Source organism: Trichechus manatus, unplaced genomic scaffold (genome assembly GCF_000243295.1).
Source record: "Trichechus manatus latirostris isolate Lorelei unplaced genomic scaffold, TriManLat1.0 scaffold00043, whole genome shotgun sequence".
NCBI classification, from domain to species: Eukaryota; Metazoa; Chordata; class Mammalia; order Sirenia; family Trichechidae; genus Trichechus; species Trichechus manatus.
In genome coordinates this window covers 16023981-16037230 of record NW_004443979.1, presented here as the reverse complement: position 1 = coordinate 16037230, position 13250 = coordinate 16023981, and positions in this window count along the sequence as shown.

Here is a 13250-nt window from a genome sequence, read left to right as displayed (position 1 = left end):
AAGTGGGTGGCTGCACTGGCGTGGATGAAATTAAATTGGAAATGTGGAGAGGGCAGGATATTGGATAGGTCATCCACTTGCATGTTGGAATATGAGACCAATGGCAAGAGTTGGAGGCATGAGAATGATGATGAGCCAGGGTCAAAGTTCCAAGCTAATGAGGAGAAGTCTCAAGTCTGATACAGGAAAGGGAAAGGAGAGGAGGGAATATATCCAGACAGCATACACATCAAATAGAGAAGTAGGTTTGTTTTGTCTTGTTTTGCCTTTTTACTGGAGAGTAGGGAAGAAATAGTCTGGAATTAAAGAACAATATGTAAACAAAACATAGATCTTGCCTTCATGGAGCTTACAGTCTAGTGAAGAAAGAAGATATTAGCCAAGTAATTAAGTATACATGTATATACACCTATATATATACATATATATATATACCTATATACACATACATATATATAGTTAAGAGCTCAGCTGCTAACCAAAAGGTGGGCAGTTCAAATCCACCAGCCACTCCTTGGAAACCCTATGAGGCAGTTCTACTTTGTCCTATAGGGTCGCTATGAGTTGGAATTGACTAGACAGCAATGGATTTGTTTATATATATATATATATATATATATATATATGTACACTCTGACAAATATATGAATAAACACTACAGGCCACTGTGAGAGCAAAAACATAGTGACCCAGCTGCCCTGTGGAGGGATGGTCAGCACTCTTGAGGATGTGATATTTGAGCAGAGAACTGAAGAATGAATGGCAGTTAATGAGGCAAAGGATGGTTGTAGGGAAAAGTGGCAACACTGAAATGGAGTTTTTTAGCATAAGTGTAACAGGACAATCAAAGGTCAGGAAAACTAAGGGAAATTTTAAGAGTGTTGGAAGTGACGGGCATGATGCATCAAGGATTCTAGCCCAGTGGAGGAGGAAGTGAACCACAGAAAGCTGATATATCAAGAGAAAATAAATTAGTCTGAGGACGTAGGAATGTTGCTGAATTTAAAGAAAAGACATATAAAGAGTAAGCAGTCGAGAGCCCCATTGGAGTGGAGGTTGCAATTAGAGAGTGGGAGTGTGCCCTTCAGAAGTGTGAAGGGAAAGGCCTTCATGAGATCAAAAATGTGGCCTTGGAGGGGGATGTGCAAATGAAGTCACCAGTTGGATGAAGGTCTACTAATGGTTTGGCTAAATTGTTAGACATAAAAATAATATCATAATCCAGATGCCAAAGTCCTTAATACATTTGAATGAGTTAGAGGTTGCAGCAAAAAGGAGGGAGCAATATAACTGTTTTGTATGAGGGTGAAGGAATATATTCTGAATGAATTGTGTAAATTGCTTCAACTCTGAGTCTCAGTTTCACTGCATATAAAATTGGAATAATAACCTCTATCTTGAAAAGCTAGCTATAATATGAGACATCTAGTAGAGTACCCAGCATATAGTAGAAGATTAAAGATAGTTATAGCAATTACTATATTAGTATTTATTATTAATAATACTTGCTAAATACATACTGATTATTTAAAGATGATATCTATTTTATTCAGCAGCCAAACAAGTATCATACAGGTACATTTGTTTGTATATGAAGAAAAGGAATAACATTAGCTACATTTTGTTTATGGGAGAAAGTGAGGCATGGGCATTAATTTCAAATTCTAACCCTATCACTGACTGTCTGTAGTTTGGCAAACAATCTGACCTTTTTGAGCCCGAGAGTTCAATGTGATACCAAACCACATAGAGGAATGTCTAGAATGTAGATACCTAATAAGTTTTAAAGACATGTTTAAAGTTACAGAAGCAGCCCTGATACTGAGACAGGGACGGGATGGGGCTCCCGATTCTTTCTTTGATAGCGCCTCTCTAAAAGCTACAGTCCTAGCAGGCTCATCAATCAGCAAGTATTACCATTTCCAGCCAAGGTCACTAAAGCACAAAGAGGCTTTGCACAAAGTCACAGAACACCTCAACAGCAAAGGCCAGACCAGAGACCCACGGTCTTTGGCTCCTACTTTACTGCTTTATCTACTGGACCACACTGTCACTCTTATATTTGCTTAATCCTTGGATACTATGCCTCCTACTTCCTTATCTGAGTGGTTCAAATGGATGTTCCTTGGTTCAGAGGCCTAGCACACACCACATGTTCTGATGCTCTTTCTTGTAAAACCTGCTATGTTGTGAGATGAGCACATGGATGGCCAGACCTTGACATGAAAGCAAATAAAGAAGACTCCAGAGGGGTTACTGATGAGTCAAGCCCCCACATTTTCCTCATCTCTGGCTTTCCCAATTGTCGCTCTTGGGGCCCCATAGTTGCTGCTTGTTGGGTAGTCATGGCTACAGGCCCTTGCCCTCACCTGGGCTCCTAGAAGCCCAAGCTGGGTGGGCAGCTATAATTCTCAGACCTCGTGAGGTAGCACTCTGCTTCTCTATTTGGAAGCCCACTTAAGGCTGAGAGTAGTGGTGCTCCGAAAACAGTATGCGTTCCTCCTGTCTGTAATATCCTTAGCCATTATCACAATGAGTATAGTACTTTAGGGGGTAACCCACTGATACAGTCAAGCTTGACTCTAAAATGTACAGTAATGAACTGCAGCAGCTGTAATGCTCTAAATCAAAGACTCCTAGAGCCGGTGAGGAATGGGAAGGGTAGTTCATCCTCTCTGAAAGTAGATTCTTTGCCAGGCAGCCTGCCTGCTACCTTAAAAGTAAAATCCTATTATACCTGTGAAACCCCACAGTGAGGGGCAGAGTCAGACAACCATCACAAAGCAACTTGGGCAAATTCCTGGGATGCTGGGCCACCAGGCTAAGCTCTCAGGGACAACAATTATCCCATCTGCTGAATCTCTTGAAAAGCACTAAAAAGTGCAGGTCTTCGCATAAACCCTAGAAAGATACCACTGCTCTCTCAGGCAATCCCCAAGGACCAGTCAGAACAACAAAGCCATGCTCTTTGAAGAAATGTTTGCCTTTTTTAGTCTAGCTAAAGAAATATACAGACTGGAAAGCAAAAACAATTTTCAGTAGACCCAAGCAGAAAATTTTAGGCAATTGTTTGTTGTTCCTACTAAGTTTACAAGACAATTGCTAGGCAGTAATGAGCAAGGAGATTTGGAGCCTGTAGAAAGTAGAGAAAGTAAAATCTATTATTGACACTCTGGGAGCCTTGACTATATTAATGCAAATTCACTTTGGAGGTCGTTAAATTATTTACATAGTTACGGAATTTGTAAACTTCCCTGTTCTCCCAAAAGCATTTCTTTGTCAGGATTCCCTGAAAATCAAAGAGGTAGCAAGCAAAGAGAATTAGGTCAGAGTTTCTTCCTATTAGCTGGCTATCAGTTGTTAATCCACAAATCGACCAGGTAGAAGGAGGACACATCCTGATGAGGGTGATACCAGCAGCCAGGAGAGTTATAATCCTTGTTGTGTCTCTTCTGCGCCTTCCCTTTGAAGTAGACCAGACCACAGTAAGGAGGTGAGCTATATCCCAGGACTGTCTTAGTCATCTAGTGCTGCTTTAACAGAAATACCACAAGTGGGTGGCTTCAACAAAGAGAAATTTATTCTCTCGCAGTCTAGGAGATTAGAAGTGCGAATTCAGGGCACCAGCTCCAGGGGAAGGCATTCTCTCTCTGTTGGCTCTGGAAGAAGATGCTTGTCATTAATCTTCCCCTAGTCTAGGAGCTTCTCACTGCAGGGACACCAGGTACAAAGGACGTGCTATTCTCCTGGCTCTTGTATCTTGGTGGCATGAGGTTCCCCTGTCTCTCTGCTGTCTTCTCATTTTTATATCTCAAAAGAAATTGACTCAAGATACAACCTAATCTTGTACATTGAGTCTTGCCTCATTAACATAACTTCCTCTAATCCTACCTCATTAACATCATAGAAAGTAGGATTTACAACACATAAGAAAATCACATCAGATGACAAAATGGTGGACAATCACACAATACTGGGAATCATGGCCTAGCCAAGTTGACACACATTTTGTGGGGACACAAATCAATCCATAACAAGGACCCAGCTGGTGATATCAGACCTCTGTCTTCAAGGATTCAGATAATTGGCAAGGTAGAAGTGTAGGAGGAAGAGGAATGAAAAATTTCTCCAAGCAGTACTCTTCCCTGGAGAACATTGTTGCTGTTAGTTGCCATGGAGTCAATTTCAGCTTACAAAAGGGCCTTTAAATCACCACCCCACAAAAACACATTTTTTAGAATACTCTGTTCCTCTCTTCTTTCACAAGATTCCCATCTCAAGATTGTTATTCTCTCCCTCTTTCCTTCTCTCTCAATGTTAAATTTGATATGCTAATAACCTGTCAGCATGTATCCAATTAATGCTCAGTATAAAGAACAAACTATTACTCTTTGCTCTTCCTAAAATTTCCAAAAATTTACACAGGAAAGTCAACACTTACGCCTAAATATTTCATATTATAAATCAATTGTCCATTGCAGATCTGCTGTGGTTCTTTCCTTTTTTGTCCCCAGTGCTTATGCTGATCCAGGTGGTTTTTCCTAATTTCTAGCTATTAAACATCTCAGGCTACACTGTCCAGTCCTGAGGTGGGATTACCTAGATTTCAAGGGAAAGCATCCTGAATTTTTTTTCTAGTAAATTCAGTCATATTTCTGGTCTCATCCCTGACTCCCTCATCTCCTGGCACTAAAGATGCTTTTTGTACCATTTTTTCCCTGAGCAAGTAGCACTGGGTAACAGTGCTCAGTGGTTAAGAGCTTGGCTGCTAACCAAAAGGTCAGCAGTTTGAATTCACCAGCCACTCCTTGGAAACTCTATGGGACAGTTCTACTCTGTCCTATAGGGTCACTATGAGTCGGAATTGACTCAACAGCAACAGGTTTGGTTTTTTGATTTTTTTAATACTTTGAGTTGTTTTCCAGGATATCTTGTCATTTCATTTATATCACTGTATAATATGGCTTATGCACATTAGATTGCTTTGGGAGACACCCAAGAGTTAACTTCATTTCCCATTCCCAGTTTAAGAGAGCTATCATGACAAGCTTCTACCAAGCTTAGATTTTTAAATTTCCCATGTTGTTCATTCTTTGCATATTGACTACAGTGTAATGATGCTCTTTTATTTTATAATTTTAGAAAGATAACTTTGAAAATTCATATTCTGTTCTTTCATTCATATTGAAATTGAATAGTTCTCAAGATGACTAAAATGAGAAAGGCTAATTTTCTCCATGAGCAATGGACCGTAAAACAGCATTTTTATAAATGACTATCTTGGATATAGATTATCATTAAAAAAATCAGTCTTTACTGCTGAAAAAAGGGGGTCATCATTATTTCTCTTATTTCAAACATATCATACATTTCCCTGAAAGTATTATTCAGTAGTGTTCATATGCCCTTAGCATTGTAACTAGAGCTATGGCACCTACCCTTTATGAGCTTATGATGGGCTAAAGATGCACAGAGATGATGAAGCACGAATTTCAAAAGTTAGTTAGAATCATTCAGGGAACACTCTGGTGCATCTAGGAGATCATGTCCTGGCCAAATGGAAACTCCAGGTTTCCTCAAACCTGGATATATTGTCAGATAGCAAACAAAACTCAAACGAAAATGAAAGTCTTAACTTCTTTTAAAAATTAAATAAAAAATGTTTGGATAAGTAATACATTGACACGGTTAAAAAACAAAGTATATAAAATGTTATAAATCAAAATTCTTATTCCCACTCTTGTCCCCATCCACTCCTTTCCTCTTGCCCTATTCTCTACTGCTTACCACTCTTAGTTTCTTGAGTATCCTTCCAGTATTTTCTTATGAAACTATAAGCAAATATAAATATTTTACCTTTTCTTACACAGATTAAAAGTGCAGACTATGGAAAAAAATTAACACTTTGCTTTTACCACTTGATAACACATCCTAGAGTTCCTTCAGTCAGGATATAGAGACATTTTTTAATTATTTTACAGCTGTGTATTAATCCATTGGTGATTCATCCAATGTGTGGACTCACCATAGTTTATTCCACCTGGATCCAATCTAGATTCTGAATTACAGTTAGGAATGTAATCTTAATTCTTGTTAGCTAAGGCATTTACAGAGTTAATTCACCCAGCGAAGACTCTTTGTTCTAGGCATAAAAACTAGAAAAGTGATTCTGAGAAATTGATATTTCAGGGACAAGGAATTTTTACTTTTAACTGGGCTCCCTCAAAGGTCAGCTTCAGAAAAATAATCTAGACATCTCAAGAAGGTGACAGATGTTGGAGCCTTTGGTTACGTTTATAGGAGACTAGGTTTTCTCTAATCTGGTTTAATCTTGGTGTATTTGGTATGTGTACACACAGACACAGTACATGTACTTTTTCTAGACTTTAATTCACACATATTAAGGGGAAAAGGTAATGGGTGATTGGTGATGTAGGTGGTGACAGTCCCTAGGAAGAATTAAGGATACCGCAGTTCTTTATTTTTCCCCAAAGCAGCTGGCATGTTGAAGTTATCAGACCATATCAGGCTTAAGGGACATTAAATGTCAGGAGAGCAGACCTGCTGTAGAAAGCTGATGGGAGCTGCGGGAACCTTTAGTATCAAATGTTCTCCTGTGTAATAATAGGCAGCATCATCAATCTCAGAAATGCTGCTACAAATGTCAAAGAAAACCTTCCCCCGTATATTGATTAAAGTTTCAGTTGAAAACAGAGGACCAAATCAAAGCTCCAGTGTTGCTTTTTGGAAACCACTCTCCCAAAAATACAATTTCTGAGTTATCAAAAAATAGAATCTCTCAAACAGCATTCATAAAGTTTCACGTGTTGGTGTTATCACAGAGGCTTATATTGAGAAAATGTTATTTCTTCTGTCCCTCCCCCTTCAAGGTTGAAGCCGCGTCCTATCTTTTCTTTCTAACAGACAATGTTTACTTCAGAACTGCAAGCTTGGAGACAAACAGCACTGTGTTCTGCTGAGCCAGAAAGCCACATGCCTAAGTGTATTTGCCATTTCCCAGGAAACTCCCCTTTTCGAAAGGAACTAGGAAATCAACTTTTTTAAAACCACCTGATGAAGCCAACACCCATGAAACTTGAATAAAATTTCATCTGGTGGAGAAATTTAGACAGCATAAATACAATGGAGTGTCAATTGAGAAATGTCAGTGTAAAAGCATAAATAAACAACAGAGGTGGATTTATAAGGCCTGCTGTGGATGTGACAATTCAGACACTGAGCATTAAGAGTTTGATCTATCAAGTCGGAGGTTAAGCTGGGAGATATTTTTTTTTTTCTCTCTAGAAGGAAGAGGCAATAAGGTAAAAAGAAATTTTTCATCAGCTTTGGTTAAGGTACACACACACACACACACACACACACACACACACACAAATACAGACACATACACTTACACCTACACGCATGCCTAAATAAAGAAGCTGTTGCCCCAGGAGGGTACCTCTTGGAGTTAATTTAGCAATTTGCCTCAGATTCTAGAACAGACAATGTCTGGGAAACAGAGTCAGTGAATCCATTCCTTCTACCCATGTACCTATTAAAAATGACCCTAATGCTTTTCGCTCAAGAGTGGTGTTCAGCATAATGTCACTTCGCCTGATATCATTCTCAAGAATGTCTTCCTCATTGACACTCCTATAAGGCCCTAGTTATGGAAAGGTCTCTAGATATTGTTTATTTATTTTTTAATCTGCATGCTTACTGTAAAAAATGTAGTTACATAAGTTCTTGCAATAGCAAAGCACTTATGGTTAGAGGTTTTTATTTGATTTTGTTATATTTTCCCAAGCTATGCTACTGATTTTCTAGGCAATTCTGGGAATCTCTTAAGCATTCAGGTGACTCAGTTTCCCCTCTAAACATGGTTTGTGGAGGAAAGTTTTTTGGAGGTAAAGATTCTTGGTATTATCACTAAAATCAGCATGGTTTCAAAGACTCTCCTTTAATTTCTGATAAATGATCAATAAGGGCTACTACTTGTGAACTATGTCTTTGTTAAAGCTTGTCTTCCAGGTTACCTGAAACTTGGAAAATTGTTCTTAGGGCTATTAGGGTTGTGGAGCTGTAATGGTCATTGCTACTTCAGACATCAACTTTAGAATGTGATTTGGTTGATTTTTTAAAACATATGTTATGTTTTAAAATAAAATTATAAATACTTTACCTATCATGCTAAGTGGAATTGCTATGTTAAACAAGATATTGTATTAAAAAAATCTAACACCTAGGAACAGAATGGTTATTTTCAAAAACCAGTAGCTTCCAAACAGTACCTAGCTGGAATTATTTCCCATTTTCCCCATCTTCTGTACAAATGTTACTTTATGGTTCTGTTCTCTACATCTAATATTATTTTGAAGCAATCAAACTGTATCAAGTAGTTCTGTTAATTTAGCCCCTAAACTTCACTTGTACAAAAGTGGTCCCAAATTTATATTACCAGTTTATAGTTTCAAGGTAAGAACTTAGGAAAAAAGATGCTTGGGCTATAGCTTCCTCTTAAACAGCTGTTCTTTCAATGTTTCCTCTACTAGATTTAAAAAAAAAAAAATCTTTCCAGTGGGGAGCATACTACTGTTTTTACTCATCTTCTTTCAATCCAGGCAAAATTTTGTGGGTGATATATTTCAAAATACTTCCCTTCATCCATCCAATCTTTTTATTTTTCCTCACTAGAATAGAAGCTCTGTGAGGGCAGAAATTTTAGTTTTTTTTTTTTTTTTTTTAAAGATGTATCACAAGCAATCAGAGCAATGTCTTTCACATATAAAAATATATAAACAAATACTCAGCATTTATAAGTAATACCCACTAAGTAACATCAATAATAGTATTTTTAAATCAGTGAGACATCCTTCCTTATAATTGTTAGTGACTTTTCTTCATTTAAACTACCATGTTTTTAAAGCTTTGGTTTCAAATCATTTATTCATGTATGCATGCATACGTAAATATTTACTGAGAGTCTGATGTGTGCCAGGCATAGCGTGAGAGCAAAGGGCTTGGTGAGGTTAGTTGAATGCTCATGGAAACTCCATTCTGGTAGGGCAGCAGGCAATGAACAAATAAGCAGGAAGACGTATATAAACATTTCAGCTTATGATTGACTTTATAAGAAAACAAATGGGTGCTATGAAAGAAAATAATGGGAGACCTTAATCTCAAACTTTAGCCATACCTTTCTTTCTCTCTCATTTCTTTTTGAGTCTGGAGTAGTAAATAGGATTTTCCTCCTTTTTCCTGAATCTTCTAAACAAAAGTGAATCTTTTCAACAAAATTATAGAGTAGTTTTTACTAATTATCCTTTACTACTTCCTCATATTGTGGGCACTCGCGTGTTGCTGTGATGCTGGAAGCTATGCCACCAGTTTTCAGACACCAGGAGGATCACCCATGGCGGATGGGTTTCAGCTGAGCTTCCAGACTAAGACAGACTAGGAAGAAGGATCCTGCAGTCTACTTCTGAAAAGAATTAGCCAGTGAAAACCTTATGAATAGCAGAGGAACACTATCTGATACAGTACCGGAAGATGAGCCCCCTAGGTTGGAAGGCACTCAAAAGACGACTGGGGAAGAGCTGCCTCCTCAAAGTAGAGTTAACCTTAATGATGTAGATGGAGTCAAGCTTTCAGGACCTTCATTTGTTGATATGGCACAACTCAAAATGAGAAGAAACAGCTGCAAACATCCATTAAAAATTGGAACATGGAATATACAAAGTATGAATCTAGGAAAATTGGAGATCCTCAAAAATGAAATAGAAAGCATAAACATCAATATTCTAGGCATTAGTGAGCTGAAGTGGACTTGTGTTGGCCATTTGGAATCAGACATTCATATGCTACTATGCAGGGAATGACAACTTGAAGAAGAATGACGTTGCATTCATTGTCAAACAGAACATTTTAAGATCTATCCTGAAGTACAATGCTGTCAGTGATAGGATAATATCCATACTCCTACAAGGAAGACCAATTATACAACTATTATTCAAATTTACACACCAATGACTAAGGTCAAAGATGAAGAAATTGAATATTTTTACCAGCTTCTGCAGTCTGAAATTGATCGAACATGCAATCAGGATGCATTGATAATTACTGGTGATTGGAATGTGAAAGTTGGAAACAAAGAAGTACTGGTAGTTGGAAAATATGGCCTTGGTGATAGAAATGATGCCAGAGATCGCATGATAGAATTTTGCAAGACCAGCGACTTCTTCATTGCAAATACATTTTTTCACCAATATAAACGGTGACTATACACATGGATCTTGCCAGATGGAATACACAGGAATCAAACTGACTACATCTGTTGAAAGAGATGATGGAAAAGCTCAATATCATCAGTCAGAACAAGGCCAGGGGTCAACTGCAGAACAGACCAACAATTGCTCATATGCAAGTTCAAGTTAAAGCTGAAGAAAATTAGAACAAGTCCACGAGACCCAAAGTACAACCTTTAGTATATCCCACCCAAATTTAGAGACTATGTGAAGAACAGATTTGGCATGTAGAACACTAATGAAGGAAGACCAGATGAGTTGTGGAATGACATCAAGGACATCATACATGCAGAAAGCAAGAGGTCATTAAAAAGACAGGAAAGAAAGAGAAGACCAAAATGGATGTCAGAAGAGGCTCTGAAACTTGCTCTTGAACGTTGAGTAGCTAATGTGGAAGGAAGAAACGATGAAGTAAAAGAACTGAACAGAAGATTTCAAAAGGCAGCTCAGGAAGACAAAGTAAAGTATTATAATGACATGTGCAAAGAGCTGGAGATAAAAAACCAAAAAGGAAGAACACGCTCGGCATTTCTCAAGCTGAAAGAACTGAAGAAAGAATTCAAGCCTTGATCTGCAATAGTGAAGGATTCTATGGGGAAAATATTAAACGATGCAGGAAGCATCAAAAGAAGATGGAAGGAATACACAGAGTCACTATACCAAAAAGAATTGGTCAACATTCAACCATTTCAGCAGGTAGCATATGATCAGGAACCAATGGTACTGAAGGAAGAAGTCCAAGCTGCACTGAAGGCATTGGAGAAAAACAAGGCTCCAGGAATTGATGAAATATCAATTGAAATGTTTCAACAAACAGATGCAGCTCTGGAAGTGCTCACTCATCTATGCCAAGAAATTTGCAAGACAGCTACCTGGCCAACTGACTAGAAGAGATCCATATTTATGTCTATTCCCAAGAAAGTTGATCCAACTGAATGTGGAAATTATTGAACAATATTATTAATATCACATGCAAGTAAAATTTTGCTGAAGATCATTCAAATGTGGCTGCAGCAGTATATCCACAGGAAATTGCCAGAAACTCAGGCGGGATTCAGAAGAGGACAGGGAACAAGTGATACCATTGCTGATGTCAGATGTATCCCGGCTGAAAGCAGAAAATTTCAGAAAGATGTTTACCTGCATTTTATTGACTATGCAAAGGCATTTGACTGTGTGGGTCATAACAAATTATGGATAACATTAGGAAGAATGGGAATTCCAGAACAGTTAATTGTGCTCATGAGGAACCTGTACATAGCTCAAGAAAGAGGCAGTTGTTTGAACAGAACAAGGGAATACCGCCTGGTTTAAAGTCAGGAAAGTTGTGTGTCAGGGTTGTATCCTTTCACCATACCTATTCAATCTGTATGCTGAGCAAATAATCTGAGAAGTTGCACTATATGAAGAACAGGGCATCAGGATTGGAGGAAGACTTATTAACAACCCGTATTATGCAGATGACACAACCTTGCTTGTTGAAAGTGAAGAGGACTTGAAACACTTCCTGATGAAGATCAAAGACCACAGCCTTCAGTATGGATTATGCCTCAACATAAAGAAAACAAAAATCCTCACAACTGGACCAATAAACAACATCATGACAAATGGCAAAAAGACTGAAGTTGTCGAGGCTTTCATTCTACTCTGATCCACAATCAACACCCATGGAAGCAGAAGTCAAGAAATCAAAAGACACTGCATTGGGCAAATCTGCTGTAAAAGACTTCTTTAAAGTGCTGAAAAGCAAAGACATCACCTTGAAGACTAAGGTGCACTTGACCCAAGCCGTGGTATTTTCAACCGCATCATATACATGCGAAAGCTGGGCAATGAATAAGGAAGACTGAAGAAGAATTGATGCCTTTGAATTGTGGTGTTGGCAAAGAATATGGAGTATACCCTGAACTGCCAAAAGAATGAACAAATCTGTCTTGGAAGAAGTACAACCAGAAAGCTCCTTAGAAGCAAGGATGACAAGAAGATATCTCACATACTTTGGACATCTAATCAGGAGGTATCAGCCCCCTGGAGAAGGCCATCATGCTTGGTAAAGTAGAGGGTCAGTGAGAAAGAAGAAGAACCTCAAGGAGAAAGACTGATGTAGTGGCTACATCAATGGGCTCAAGCATAACAATGATTGTGATGATGGCGCAGGACTGGACAGTGTTTCGTTCTGTTGTACATAGTGTTGTTATGAGTTGGAACCAACTCGACGGCACCTAACAACGACAACACTTCCTCCTAAACTGTCCTTACTTTAAATGTAGGTACTGTCAAGTTTTTGTCTTTGACTACCTCCTCTTCACTTCCTGCTCCTCTGAGTGATTCAGTCAACCCTCTCCCAAAATCAAGTATAACTTAGTCTATGTATTGAATCTTGATTTTATTTATAATCATAAATTTCTGTTTTTCTTCCTGATAGCTACAGTGGGTAGGACCTCAGGAAACCTAAACCCAACACATTCAAATTTCAACACATTATCTTCTGCCGCAAAACTTTCCGTTTTCTCCCAGAAACTTCCGGGAAGATGAGTGGACATAACAGTATGTATAACAATTTCCTGATGTTTAATTAATTTTCCCTTAAGAGTAAAGTGTCTAACAACAATCTATTATTAAGTATTATAAATATTATACTGCTTTCCCTGAATATCAAGTATTATGAATCCAAACACAGAACTATAAAACTTGTTTAAAACTAACATTCTGGATTGTACTTTTATCTTCCCTGTATTTCCATAAACTTTGTGTGTGTGTGTGAGCGCATGTGTGTGCTTTAGGTGAAAGTTTACAGCTCAAGTTAGTTTCTCATTCAAAAACTTTTTCTCATTCAAAAACAATACACAGGAGAGGACTCCGGCAAGATGGCGGTCTAGGCAGAAGCACCACGCCGTCCCTCCACAACAAAGATCCGAAAAACTAAGCCAAACAGAGAATCAA